The following is a 12,629-nucleotide window of genomic DNA, read 5'->3' on the forward strand; positions in this document are numbered from 1 at the left end:
CCCAGGCCCTCAGTCAGGGCAGGGCAACAAACAATAGCTCAAAGCTCAGGGCCTTGTAACAGGAACTGAGCTGTGGCAGCAGTTCAAGAAGCCCAGGTAAGTGCAGGCTTCTCTGCCTGAACGCTGGTAGGAGGGGGAGGCTGCCACCCGTGAGTGGGGTGGCAGGGGGGACACAGGCCCACCCACTCCTCTGTGTCCCAGCCCGGGGCCCTAACAGCGGCGTGGATCCGCTGCAGTCAGTGGGGATCCTGGCCGCAACACACTGACATGGGCACGTCAGTGCCCTCAGCCGGACAGGGTTCGGCTACCCCCGGGCTGCATTCCATCTCCCCCTCCTCGGGTACCTGCTCGTCGCTGGGCTCGGCAGCGGGGTCCCATACCATGGGCTCCTCGGTGCGCTGAAAGCGGTCTAAGTCGGGCTGCTCCTCTGGACTTGGGTCACAGGAACGCTCGGGCAGCGCCTCGGGGTACCGGGCTCGGGGCAGGCTCGGCCAGTCCACCTCGGGGTACCTGGCTCGAGGGAGGCTCGGTCCGTCCACGTCCGGGTACCTTGCTTGAGGGAGGCTTGGTCCGTCCGTGTCCGGGTACCTGGCTCTGGGCAGGCTCGGCCAGTCAGGAGCCTGAACAGGAGCGTCCGTCCTCTCCGGCCGCTGGGCTCTAACTGAGGGTTGAGGCCGGGCTTTTATACTTCCTGTCCCGCCCCTTGACTTCCGGGGGGCGGGAACAGGCGGCGGTGGCTCCGCCCACTGAGGTGGCTCCGCCCACTGAGGTGGCTGTTCTGGTTCCTCTCTCTCAGGGGCCGTCGGGAGCCAGGCCGCCTCACTACACGGCCCCCCCCTCAAGGCTGGTTCCCGAGCAGCGGGACCAGCCCATTCCATACCCCCCAGCCGAGAGAGGAAGTCCGCGTTCGCATGGTCCTTACCAGCTCTATGGTGGACCGTGAAGGCAAATGGCTGGAGGGCCAGGTACCAGCGCTGCACCCGCATGTTGTGGTCCTTCATCCGGGCCAACCACTGAAGGGCGGAATGGTCGGTGACCAAGGTGAAGGGGACTCCCAGGATGTAGTATCGGAGCGCTTCACAAGCCCACTTCACGGCGAGGGCTTCCTTCTCGACCACCGCATAGTTTTTTTCGCGGGGAAACAGCTTCCGGCTAATGTACAGAACCGGATGCTCCTCACCCCCTACGTCTTGGGACAAGACAGCCCCGAGTCCCACTTCTGAGGCGTCGGTCTGTAAGATAAACGGCTGGTTAAAGTCGGGGCTATACAAGACCGGCTCGCTGCAGAGGCACGTCTTAAGAGTCCGAAAGGCCCTGTCGCACTCAGTAGTCCAGTTCACCTGCCGTGGGCTGTCCTTTGTTAGGAGCCCCGTTAAGGGGGCTGTAATCGTCGCAAATTGGGGAATGAACCGCCTATAATAACCGGCCAAGCCTAGAAACTGCCGCACCTGGCGCTTCGTGGTCGGCGGGGGGCAGTTTGCGATGGCCTGGACCTTGCCAATCAGGGGTTTTACCTGCCCATGCCCGATAGCATACCCCAAGTACTTAGTCTCTTGCCAACCGATGCGACATTTTTTCGGGTTGGCGGTTAAGCCGGCCTTCCTCAGGGACCTCAGGACAGCGGCGAATCTCTCCAGGTGATGCTCCCACTGTGGACTGTAGATTACAACGTCGTCGAGGTAGGCGCGGCATAGTCCTGATGGGGCTGGAGGAGGCGGTCCATTAGGCGCTGAAAGGTGGCCGGGGCCCCGTGGAGGCCGAAGGGCATCCTGGTGAAGTGGTAGAGACCGGAGGGAGTGGCAAAGGCAGTTTTCTCGCGGGAGGCGGGCTCCAGAGGGATCTGCCAATATCCCTTACTTAGGTCTAGGGTGGTGATGTAGTGGGCACTCCCCAGGCGGGCCAACAGCTCATCTATCCGGGGCATGGGATAGGCGTCGAATTTGGAGATGGCGTTAACGTGGCCGGAAGTCGATACAGAAGCGTTGCGAGCCGTCGGGTTTGGGTACCAACACTACCGGCTGCGCCACTCACTCGCGACGGCTCTATCACCCCCAAATCCAACATTGCTCGTACCTCCTTCTCTACGACCTGCTTCCTATGGTAGGGCAGGGGTCGGGTCGTCCCCCGGATCACCACCCCCGGCTCTGTCTGGATCCGATGGTATACCAGGGAGGTGTGTCCCGGTTGGTCCGTAAAGGTGTGGGAAAAAGCTCGGAGGAGGCACCGGGTCTGTCGGAGCTGTTCCTCGGTTAAGGTCTCCCCGAGCTGGGGTTCCTCGGTGTCTCCGGGTTGGGGAACCTGGGGCCCCAGTTCCGGTTCTGGCGGGTAGGGGTTAATCAACAGCCCTTCTCGCTCCTTCCAGGGTTTGAGGAGGTTGATGTGGTAGCGTTGGATCTTCTTCTTCCGGTCCGGCTGATTGATTTCATACGTGACCGGGCCCACCTTTCTGACCACCTCATATGGCCCTTGCCACCGGGCCAGGATTTTTGATTCACTGGACGGGAGGAGGAGTAATACCCGGTCCCCGGGTTGGAAGTCCCGAGTCTGGGCGCCTCGGTTATAGGTCTGGGCTTGCGTGTCCTGGGCGGCTTTCAAGTTTTCCCGTGCCAGATCCCCCGCCTGCTTTAGGCGCTCCTGAAGTTGAAGCACATACTGTAAGAGACCCTGGGCCGGGGAGGGAGCCTGTTCCCAGATTTCTCTCATGAGATCCAAGAGGCCCCGGGGTCGCCATCCATACAATAATTCGAAGGGGGAGAACTTCGTCGACGCCTGGGGGACTTCTCGGATGGCTAGGAGCAGGGGCGGAAGGAGCTGGTCCCACCGGCGAAGGTCCTCTTGGGGAAACCGACGCAGCATCCCTTTCAGCGTCCGGTTAAACCTCTCCACTAATCCATCAGTCTGGGGATGGTAGACAGAGGTGCGGAGTTGCTTGACCCCCAGGATTTCGCAAACTTGTTTGAGCAGCTGGGACGTGAAATTGGTCCCTTGGTCCGTGAGGAGTTCCCGGGGTAGGCCGACCCTGGCGAAGACCTTCACCAGTTCCATGGCAATGGTGCGGGCTGAGATGTTCCGAAGAGGAATGGCTTCGGGGAACCTGGTGGCATAGTCCATCATCACCAAAATATATTGGAACCCCGCGCTGCTCTTCGGGAGGGGCCCCACCAGGTCCACGGCCACGCGTTCAAAGGGGGTTTCCATTAAAGGCATCGGTATCAACGGTGCCTTAGGGGTCCGGGCAGGGGCGGCCAACTGGCAGTCCGGACACGAATTGCAATAGTCCTTTACTTCTTGGTACACCCCGGGCCAAAAAAAACGCCCCAGGATCCGGGCCAGCGTCTTGTCGTGCCCGAGGTGCCCAGCCGCTGGGACATCGTGGGCCAGCTTCATGACCGCCCGGCGGTGACACCGCGGCACGAGAAGCTGTGTCCGGATCTCCCCGGTGCGGGGGTCTTTCTCCACGCGGTAAAGGCGCTCTTGTCGTAGCTCAAAGTGCGGCCACTGCGCCGCTCGCTGGGGGTCGAGAATAGTCCCATCTACGGAGGCCAGCTGCTCGTAGATCTGTTTAAAGGTGGGGTCGGCCCGTTGGTCCCGGCAAAAGTCTGTGGGTGTCGAGGGATCCCCTCTTCCCCCTCGGGGAGGGTCTTCACGTCCTCCCGTGGAACTGGTAGGGACGGGGGTCTCCCCTTCTAATGCCGGCGTGGCCTGCGGGCTACCCTCGAGGTGGCGGCGTAATACAGTGGTGAAGTCGGGCCAGTCCCGCCCCAGGATCACCGGGTACGCCAGCCGGGGTGCAAGCCCCACTTTCATCCGCCGGGTGATCCCATCAATGGTCAGTTGGGTCTGGGCGCTGGGGTAGGCTCGTATATCTCCGTGGATACACTGCAGTGGAATCTTCTCGAGGTGACCGTCCGCCGGCGGGCCTAAGTCCTGGCAGACCAGCGTTTGGCCACAGCCTGAGTCAAGGAGGGCCACCGCCTGGCGTCCCTCAATGACCACGGGCACGGTGATCTTGGCCACTTGCGGACGTCGGGCACGGCCTTCCCCTGAGTAGACTTGGCCAAATGCACACTCCATTTCAGGGCAATCCCGCTGCAAATGGCCGTAGTTTCCGCAGGAGAAGCAGGGCCCCAAGGTGGCTCGCTCCGTCCGCGCCCGGGGCCCGGGGTCACCACCGGGGGGTTTCCGGCTGTACTCTCTGGCTGTGGGCGCCGGGGTCCGTGTGGGTCTCCCGGAGGGCGCGGCCACCCGGGCCCGGCCCTCTACGCTACGGGAGGGAACACTTATGGCTGCCCGTGGGGGCGGCCCCCTCTTTTCCGGGTTGGGGCGCTCCGTCCGGACCGGGACAGCCCGGCCAGTTGACCCCGACGGGGTCTCAGCCGCGAGGAAGTCCTCCATTAAGGCAACGGCCGCGGACACCGTCGTCGGCCTGTGGCGTAGGACCCAGGATCTTCCCCTCGGCGGAAGTACATGGGCAAATTGTTCCAATACAATTTGTTCCATCAGCTCTTCCGGTGTCCGGCGTTCGGGCTGTAGCCACTTTTTGCAGGTCTCCCGTAATTCCTGAGCCACCATCCTCGGCCGGGCCCCCGGGGGATAGGACAGGCTCCTAAAGCGTTGTCGGTAGGTCTCGGGGCTCACGTCTAGTGCGTCCAGAATAGTGGCCTTCACTAAGTTGTAGTCCTGGGCCGCTTCCACCGACAGACCTCGGTAGATCGTCTGGGCAGTCCCCGTTAAGTATGGGGCCAGGATGGTGGCCCACTGTTCCTGGTTCCAGCCCGCGACGACAGCCACCCTCTCAAAGGTGACGAGAAAAGCCTCCGGATCATCCTCGGGCCCCATCTTCGTCAACCGAATTGGGGGGTTGGGTCGCGGGGCTCCTGCGGTGCCCCCGGGTAGGGGTTCCCCCGGTCGGGCTAGAGCCGCTGCAAGCTGCTGAACACATTTCTGCTGGAAGTCCTGGTGTTGGGTAACCAGGTCCGCAATCAGCTGCCGTTGTTGGACCCCCAGCTGCTCTACGAGTTGCTGCTGCTGCAGCTGGTGGGCGGCCTGGTGCTCCTGTTGGTGTCGCGCCTGGGCCGCCTGCTGTCGTTCCTGGCTCTCAGTGATGAGGGTCAGGAGCTGGGATAGGTCCATCTCTCTTGCGGGAGATCTCTCTCCCGTCGCCCCCTTTTCACCGGTGTCTAGAGTTCGTGCCCACATTCTGGGCAAAAAGGTCCTCAGAGAAGGCACCACGTGTAATAGTCCGAGGTAGGGGCCGTGCCGTCTCAGGGGCCGTCGGGAGCCAGGCCGCCTCACTACACGGCCCTATCAGTCTCCGGGTTCTGAAGGGTTTTGGGGTTCTGCCCCTCAAGCAGGGGCAGAACAGAAGGCACACAGTTCCTGCTATGAGTCCCAGCCCTCAGTCAGGGCGGGACAGCAGACACTAGGTCTAGGCTCCGGTCCTGGCAGCCGGAGCTGAGCAATTACAGAGTCAGTAAGCCCCAAGCCCTAGGTCAGGGCGGGCAGCACACCAGAATCCAGGGAGCTCAGATCCCACTACAGGGCTGAGCAGCAGTCTACGTCTGTAAAGCCCAAGCCCTAGCTCAGGGCGGGGCAACAACACAGCAGTTCTAGCTCAGACCCTCAGGCAGGGGCTGGGCACACAAAGTCACTAGTTTAAGCCCAAACCCTCAGTCAGGGCGGGGCAGCAACACAGCAGTTCTAGCTCAGCTCCTCACAGCAGGGCTGAGCAACAATGGTCAGTAAGCCCCAGCCCTAGGTCAGGGTGGAGCAACAACCAATAGTCCCAGGGGCTCAGGTCCTTGTCTCAGGAGCTGAGCAACAATAATAGTCTTAGGAAGCCCAGGCCCTTAATCAGGGCGGGGCAATACAAAATAGTTCAAGGCTCAGGTCCTGGTAGCAGGAGCTGAGTATCAATAACAGTTCAGGGCTCAGGTCCTTGCATCAGGAGCTGAGTAATAACAATAGTTCAGTAATCCCCAGCCCTAGGTCAGGGTGGGGCAACAAACAATAGTCCCAGGGGCTCAGGTCCTTGTCTCAGGGGCTGAGCCACAAGAGTCAGTAAGCCCCAGGGTGGGGCAATAAACTATAGTCCAAGGCTCAGGTCCTTGTAGCAGGAGCTAAGCAGCGGCATCAGTCTCAGGAGGCCCAGGCCCTCAGTCAGGGCAGGGCAACAAACAATAGCTCAAAGCTCAGGGCCTTGTAACAGGAACTGAGCTGTGGCAGCAGTTCAAGAAGCCCAGGTAAGTGCAGGCTTCTCTGCCTGAACGCTGGTAGGAGGGGGAGGCTGCCACCCGTGAGTGGGGTGGCAGGGGGGACACAGGCCCACCCACTCCTCTGTGTCCCAGCCCGGGGCCCTAACAGCGGCGTGGATCCGCTGCAGTCAGTGGGGATCCTGGCCGCAACACACTGACATGGGCACGTCAGTGCCCTCAGCCGGACAGGGTTCGGCTACCCCCGGGCTGCATTCCATCTCCCCCTCCTCGGGTACCTGCTCGTCGCTGGGCTCGGCAGCGGGGTCCCATACCATGGGCTCCTCGGTGCGCTGAAAGCGGTCTAAGTCGGGCTGCTCCTCTGGACTTGGGTCACAGGAACGCTCGGGCAGCACCTCGGGGTACCGGGCTCGGGGCAGGCTCGGCCAGTCCACCTCGGGGTACCTTGCTTGAGGGAGGCTTGGTCCGTCCGTGTCCGGGTACCTGGCTCTGGGCAGGCTCGGCCAGTCAGGAGCCTGAACAGGAGCGTCCGTCCTCTCCGGCCGCTGGGCTCTAACTGAGGGTTGAGGCCGGGCTTTTATACTTCCTGTCCCGCCCCTTGACTTCCGGGGGGCGGGAACAGGCGGCGGTGGCTCCGCCCACTGAGGTGGCTCCGCCCACTGAGGTGGCTGTTCTGGTTCCTCTCTCTCAGGGGCCGTCGGGAGCCAGGCCGCCTCACTACAGGAGGGAATGACAGGAGATGGAGGAGTTGCATAATGAAATAGATCTTTAAGGGTCAGGCTTCACTACTAGGCTCCAGCTCTTTGATGCTGCGAACCTGGGGTACACCCGCCAACCCTATGCATGCATTACATATTTTAGAAATGTTTTTGTCAACTTCTCTCTGTGGAACAATATAGTAATAAGTGACCAAGAGTGGTCACCTTATGAAGGCTTGTTCTTTGATCCCTCTTAAACAAGTTCCATCGTCAGTCCAGATCCCACAGCATCTTTAGCACCACTGTAACTGGTGCTCAGTGACCCCCTGCTTGAACTCTCTGCTGAGACTGAATAGGCTGCATTAGTCAACATTCACAGCAAGTAGGGTGACCAGATGTCCCGATTTTATAGGGACAGTCCCGAATTTGGGGTCTTTTTGTTATATAGGCTCCTACTACCCCCCACTCCCGTCCCGATTTTTCACACTTGCTGTCTGATCACCCTAACAGCAAGTCACAACATTTATGCCAAAAAACGTAGTTCTTACAGTTCCACTCATCCAGTCAAGGGACAGAACCACCACCACGTGACCTATGAGTCTACTCAAAACCCCAAAAACTCAGATACTGAGAATATGAAAAAAACTGCAGCCCTACTGAACCCATTTTCTTCAAATTTGGCCTGTTTTGTTGATCTTGTGAGTTTTAGCAATCAAGACAGACTAAATTATATGTAACATAAGCCATATCTACATTAGATAAGCTACCAGTGATGGCTCAATCAGCAACAACTGGCTTCTGAACTGGTACTGAAAATGATTTAACTACTCACGTAGATGGACTTTTTGATCCTTCTTTTTGTAATGTTGCTGACAACAGTTTGGGCTCTTCTTTCCTGGCAGTTTTACCACTGGTTCAGAAGTACCTATTGGTGATAGTTGGTGTCAGTAGTGGGCCTATTTCCTAGACTAGTTAGGGATTATTACCCTGCCCACACTTTTCAAACTCTCATTATTACTAACACTGGATAACCAGTCAGAGCAGAGCTAGAACTAGGGAGGACAATGCAGTGGTTGGGGTTAGCTTGAGTCTCTGTAGACCTGGATTGCTTCCTTGCTTTGCCACAGATTGCCTGTGTGACCTTGGGCAAGACACTTTAGGCACCAAAATACCTTTAAAAATCTGGCCCCAGTGATGCAGTTGGCACCAGGGGGATTTTCAGAATTCTTGAGATAGGAACAGCCACAGTACTCACTATGCTACCAGTGTTTTAGTCCTGATCCATAGCCCCTGATCCATAGCTCTGCCATTGTGCCTCAGCCTTGAGCCTACACAATCTGGGGTATTCCTGAAACAAAGACTGTAGATGGTGCCAGCCTCCTAGTGTGACGTTATCAATTCACTGTGTTAATGGAGACCAGGATGACTCCCAACTCCTTTACCCTTACAATACACAGAATGACATTAGAGTTCTTATGATGTAAAGCCCCTTCTCATGTTGCAGCATGTTGACCTGACAACATGCCACTGGAATTTCAAAGAAGTCTATCTACAAACCCTTCTCCCTGTCAACAAATATTTGAACCTGAAGTGAAATCGGTAGCGGAGAAGAGCAGAAGGAAGAAGTAATTACCCATGGTATCCTCTATGATCTGACAGAAAGCAAGCTCCACTCTGTAGTTCCTGGGCTGAGCTCGGCTTATTACCAGAGGGAGAGGGAGCTCATCTCTGCAGTACCTTCTGAATTGCAACATTTCTGATCAACATCATCAGCAAAAATACAAAGTGCCTGTATGCTTTAAAAAAAAGTCCAGGAGCCTACAGCAATGACCACAAAGAGTTGTAACATTATTCAGAGCTGCATACAAAGGGGATATGATTGTTCTCCATAAATACATCAAAGGGGGAAACACCGAGGAGACAGAACAGCTATTTAAACCAAAGAACAATGCTAGCACAAAAAACAAAGGGGGACAGATGGGCCAAGGGTAAGTTTAGGCTGGAAATTAGAAGGTTTCTAACCATCAGAGGAGTGAGGTTCTAGGACAGCCTTCCAGTGAGAGTCTGGAGGAAAGAAACCCAAGCAGTTTTAAGGTGGAGCTTAATACATTTATTAACAGGATTATATGATGGGGTTGCCTGGGATAGCAGGGACTTGACTCGATGACCAGGAGGTCCCTTCCAGTCCTATGTTATATCCTAGAGCTGAAGGGCCAAACCTTTGGTGAAACTCCATGGACTTGAATGAAACCACAGCACAACCCAGTAATGGACTAGGCCTGGATCAATGCTGCACTAGGGTTTTATGAAGGAAGGTGGGAATCAGCCTGAATCAAGTATGTGTTTGCTCTGCTGTTCTCTTTAATCCTGAAACAAAGTCCTGCTCCACCCATTGTCTGGCTGGTGGCAGTGCTATTCCTGTAAATAAGAATGAAACAGTCAAGATGCTACCCAGATTTAGTCCAAAGTTGGTATACATACTAAACTGCTATGGAAGTATTGCATTAATAGATAACTGAAATGGAAAAATCCCTCTGGAACGTCTCCCAGTATGCCACTGCATTCCCAATGGTCTGCTACCGACAAACTCCTCTGTTTTCCCTGGGAGCCTGTGCCAAGACGTATGAGCCCTGCATCACACAAGAAGGGGTTAAAGAGCAGCTCTGGGCTCAAGCAGCCCCACCACAGCTAGAAGACATGCTGATCATGGAGGAATCTTCCTAAGCAGAAAAACCCAGTTCTGAAAGGGCCAGCCAGCCCTGGGAGGCTGGCAGACCCTCTCCATGAGTTACCAGGAGGGAGACACCACTAAGAGGGCTGGTTTGCACAACCCTCTGAATCTGGAGAGTAATTGGGAGAAAGGAGCCCGTGGAAGAAGTTGACAGAGGCTGAGGCTACACATCCAGTTCCGTGAAGGAGAGCTGGGGGACTTCTGTCTTGAAGAGAGAGACCAAGGGACTGCCTGAATCACAGCACCCGCTCTGGGAGGAGCATTGGAGGGAACCAGAGAGGCTGTTTGAAATACAGTCCAGCTACTGCTGGAAAGGCCAACGAGTACCTTTCCAGAACCTTCTTGGTAGTCAGCTGGGAAGAAGCTATGAGGAGTCAAACTCCTGGCAGGAACAGCAGGGTTCACAAAGCTCAGGAAGATGCTGACAAGCAGGGGAAGGTAGGAGCAGGTGAGGGAAGTAGCCAAAGATTGAAGAAAATTTTTTTGCTGCCAAAAACAGGATCCCAGGGCTGGAAACCAGAAGAGAGGGCATGCCTGGATTCCCCTACCTCTCCTCCACACCAAGGGCAAGGTTCCAACTGCAAGACAAAGAACGATTCTGAGTTGGGGGCTGAGCGCCTGGCATAGAGGCTACCAGACACTGGGTGTTTCCTGACTTTTGGACTGCACTCTGAAAGGGTGAGACTCAAGTGACCTGGCCAGAGGTCATTTGAGTCTCACCAGAAGGCAAATCACAAGGCAAACGAGACCACTGGCAAACCTGAATGACTGGTCAGCAGCGCTATAGCAGAGAAAAACCCTGCAGTGCTGCACCGAGCCAGGTAGTGCTGCAGAGCTACCATCACAAGTCCAAGAGAGGTAACGGCAATGGGTTTGTTTCAATCCCGTTGTTGATATTAAAGCACTAAATGCTAGTGTAACCCCCGGGGGATTTGGTGTTACATGTCCTCTTCTGTGCCGGACCCACAGAGGAGTCTCTCTAAGAGGAGTTAGATCTAAGCTGTTGTAGAGACTTCTGCTTTTAGCTGTGGTGGCCCCAGTTCAAGCCCTGTTTTGGCCAAGATGGCAGCTGTCACACTAAGTCAGAGTATTTGACAGTCATACTGGGTCAGACCCATGGTCCTTCTAGCCCAGTGTCCTGACTCTGACAGAGACCAATGCCAGATGCAAACAGGTCAATTATCGAGTGATTCATCCCTTGTTGTCCAGTTCCAGCTTTGATCAGACAGAGGTTTAGGTATAAGTGGAGCATGGGGCCGTGCCCCTGACCATCTTGGTTAATAACCATTGATGGACCTATCCTGCAGGAACTTATCTAGTTCTTTTTTGAACGCAGCTATACTTTTGCCTTTGACAAAATCCCTTAGCAAAAAGAGTTTCACCAGTTGATTATGCGTTGTGTGAAGAAATACTTCCTTTTGCTTCTTTTAAACCTGCTGCCTATTAGTTTAATTGGTTAACCACTGGTTCTTGTGTTATGTGAAGGGGTAAATATCACTTCCCTATTCACTTTCTCCAGCCCATTCATGATTTTATAGTTCTCCATCACACACACCCTATCATGAGGATAGCACCGAAGTTCATATAAACAGTCACCTATCTTCCCCCAGCCTCTTCTCCTGTGGCCTTCCCCACAGATTTGCTAATTTATCCCAAATAACCTGCTTCCCCAGGCCACCATCCTGGCCTCCCTTTCTCCCAAGCTATGCAAGTGCACCTCAGCGCTTGAGCAGAGTGAAAATCCCAAGGTGACTTGGGTGCAGGTTTCCAGTGGTGACTCCTATCCAACTCCCATTTGAGTCAATGGTGGAGCTGAACTGAGATAAGCAGCAAGTTCATGAGCCTATTGCAGCACTGAACGCTCCCACACTGTCTCTCTGAAGTTTACAGACAATGTCAGCTATTCAAGTTCCCTCTTCCGACTGGGGCGCTATCTGATGTGTCTCTGAACATCCGAATGGTGCTTCAGTAACAGCCTTTCCCCTTTGCAGACCTGAGAGTCCCTGGGGGCAGAACAGTAATGCACTTTCATTCCATTCCACCCAGAGCCTCTCCTGCCAATCTGGCTGAGCTGTGCCTACGTGGAGAGGTTTCAAAAGCCCCAGCAATGGATGAGGCTGTCCACTGGGGCTGAGCCACCAAGCTGATTTGACAGTGAAGCTGTGTGATGGACTTGAACTACTAACCTGGCGAATAAAATTCCAGCCACCCCAACCCCTCCAAGCATAGGATGCAGCAGGGAAATAAATGCCTTGAACAACAAAGGAATGGGGAAAAGGGAAAACTAAGGGCCAGATCCTAAGCTGGTGTAAAACTAGTGACAATTTACCCCAGCAGAAGATCTGGCTTAAGTGTATAAAGCCAGTTTACTGAAAAGCACTCAAATGATGCACTAATGCAGACCACAACAATTGCTTGGTACTAATGGTCCTCCTAGCCAGCAGTGTCAGTAGAGGGAAAAAAAGGATCAAGTGGCATATGGATGGGATATAAAACCCCAAACTTTAGGGCTTAAGATGCTCTCTATTAGGGATTAGGATGAGACCTAATGGGGGAAGTTCACCCCACAACTACCCACTGCACCATTTATTATACCAGGCATCTGGCACTGACCACTGTCACACTGTATTGATGAACCCCAGATCTGATCCAGTGTGGGATCCTATGTTCCTATATAGTTGATGCTTTCACTCTAACAGGCCTTTTTCAGATGATCACTTTTGCAAAGTTTTACCTCTTGATCTGACATTTCCCATGTTTGTTCTCAGCAAACCTGGGCAGGAAGTGGTTTTCCCTGACTCTCACATTTTCAAGAGTTCAAATATTTTCCCAATCTCAAATTGGGATGAAAAGTGGAAATCTCAAATATTTGCAAACCAAAAAAACACCCCTATTTTCTTCTCATCAGATCAATGTTGTTAAAAATTATTGTAAGTGTTTCATTTCAATAACTTCAACAAATTTCATTTCAGTTTTGACCTTTTATAC

The sequence above is a fragment of the Mauremys reevesii genome, linkage group 8, assembly GCF_016161935.1.
Source record: "Mauremys reevesii isolate NIE-2019 linkage group 8, ASM1616193v1, whole genome shotgun sequence".
NCBI lineage: Eukaryota > Metazoa > Chordata > Testudines > Geoemydidae > Mauremys > Mauremys reevesii.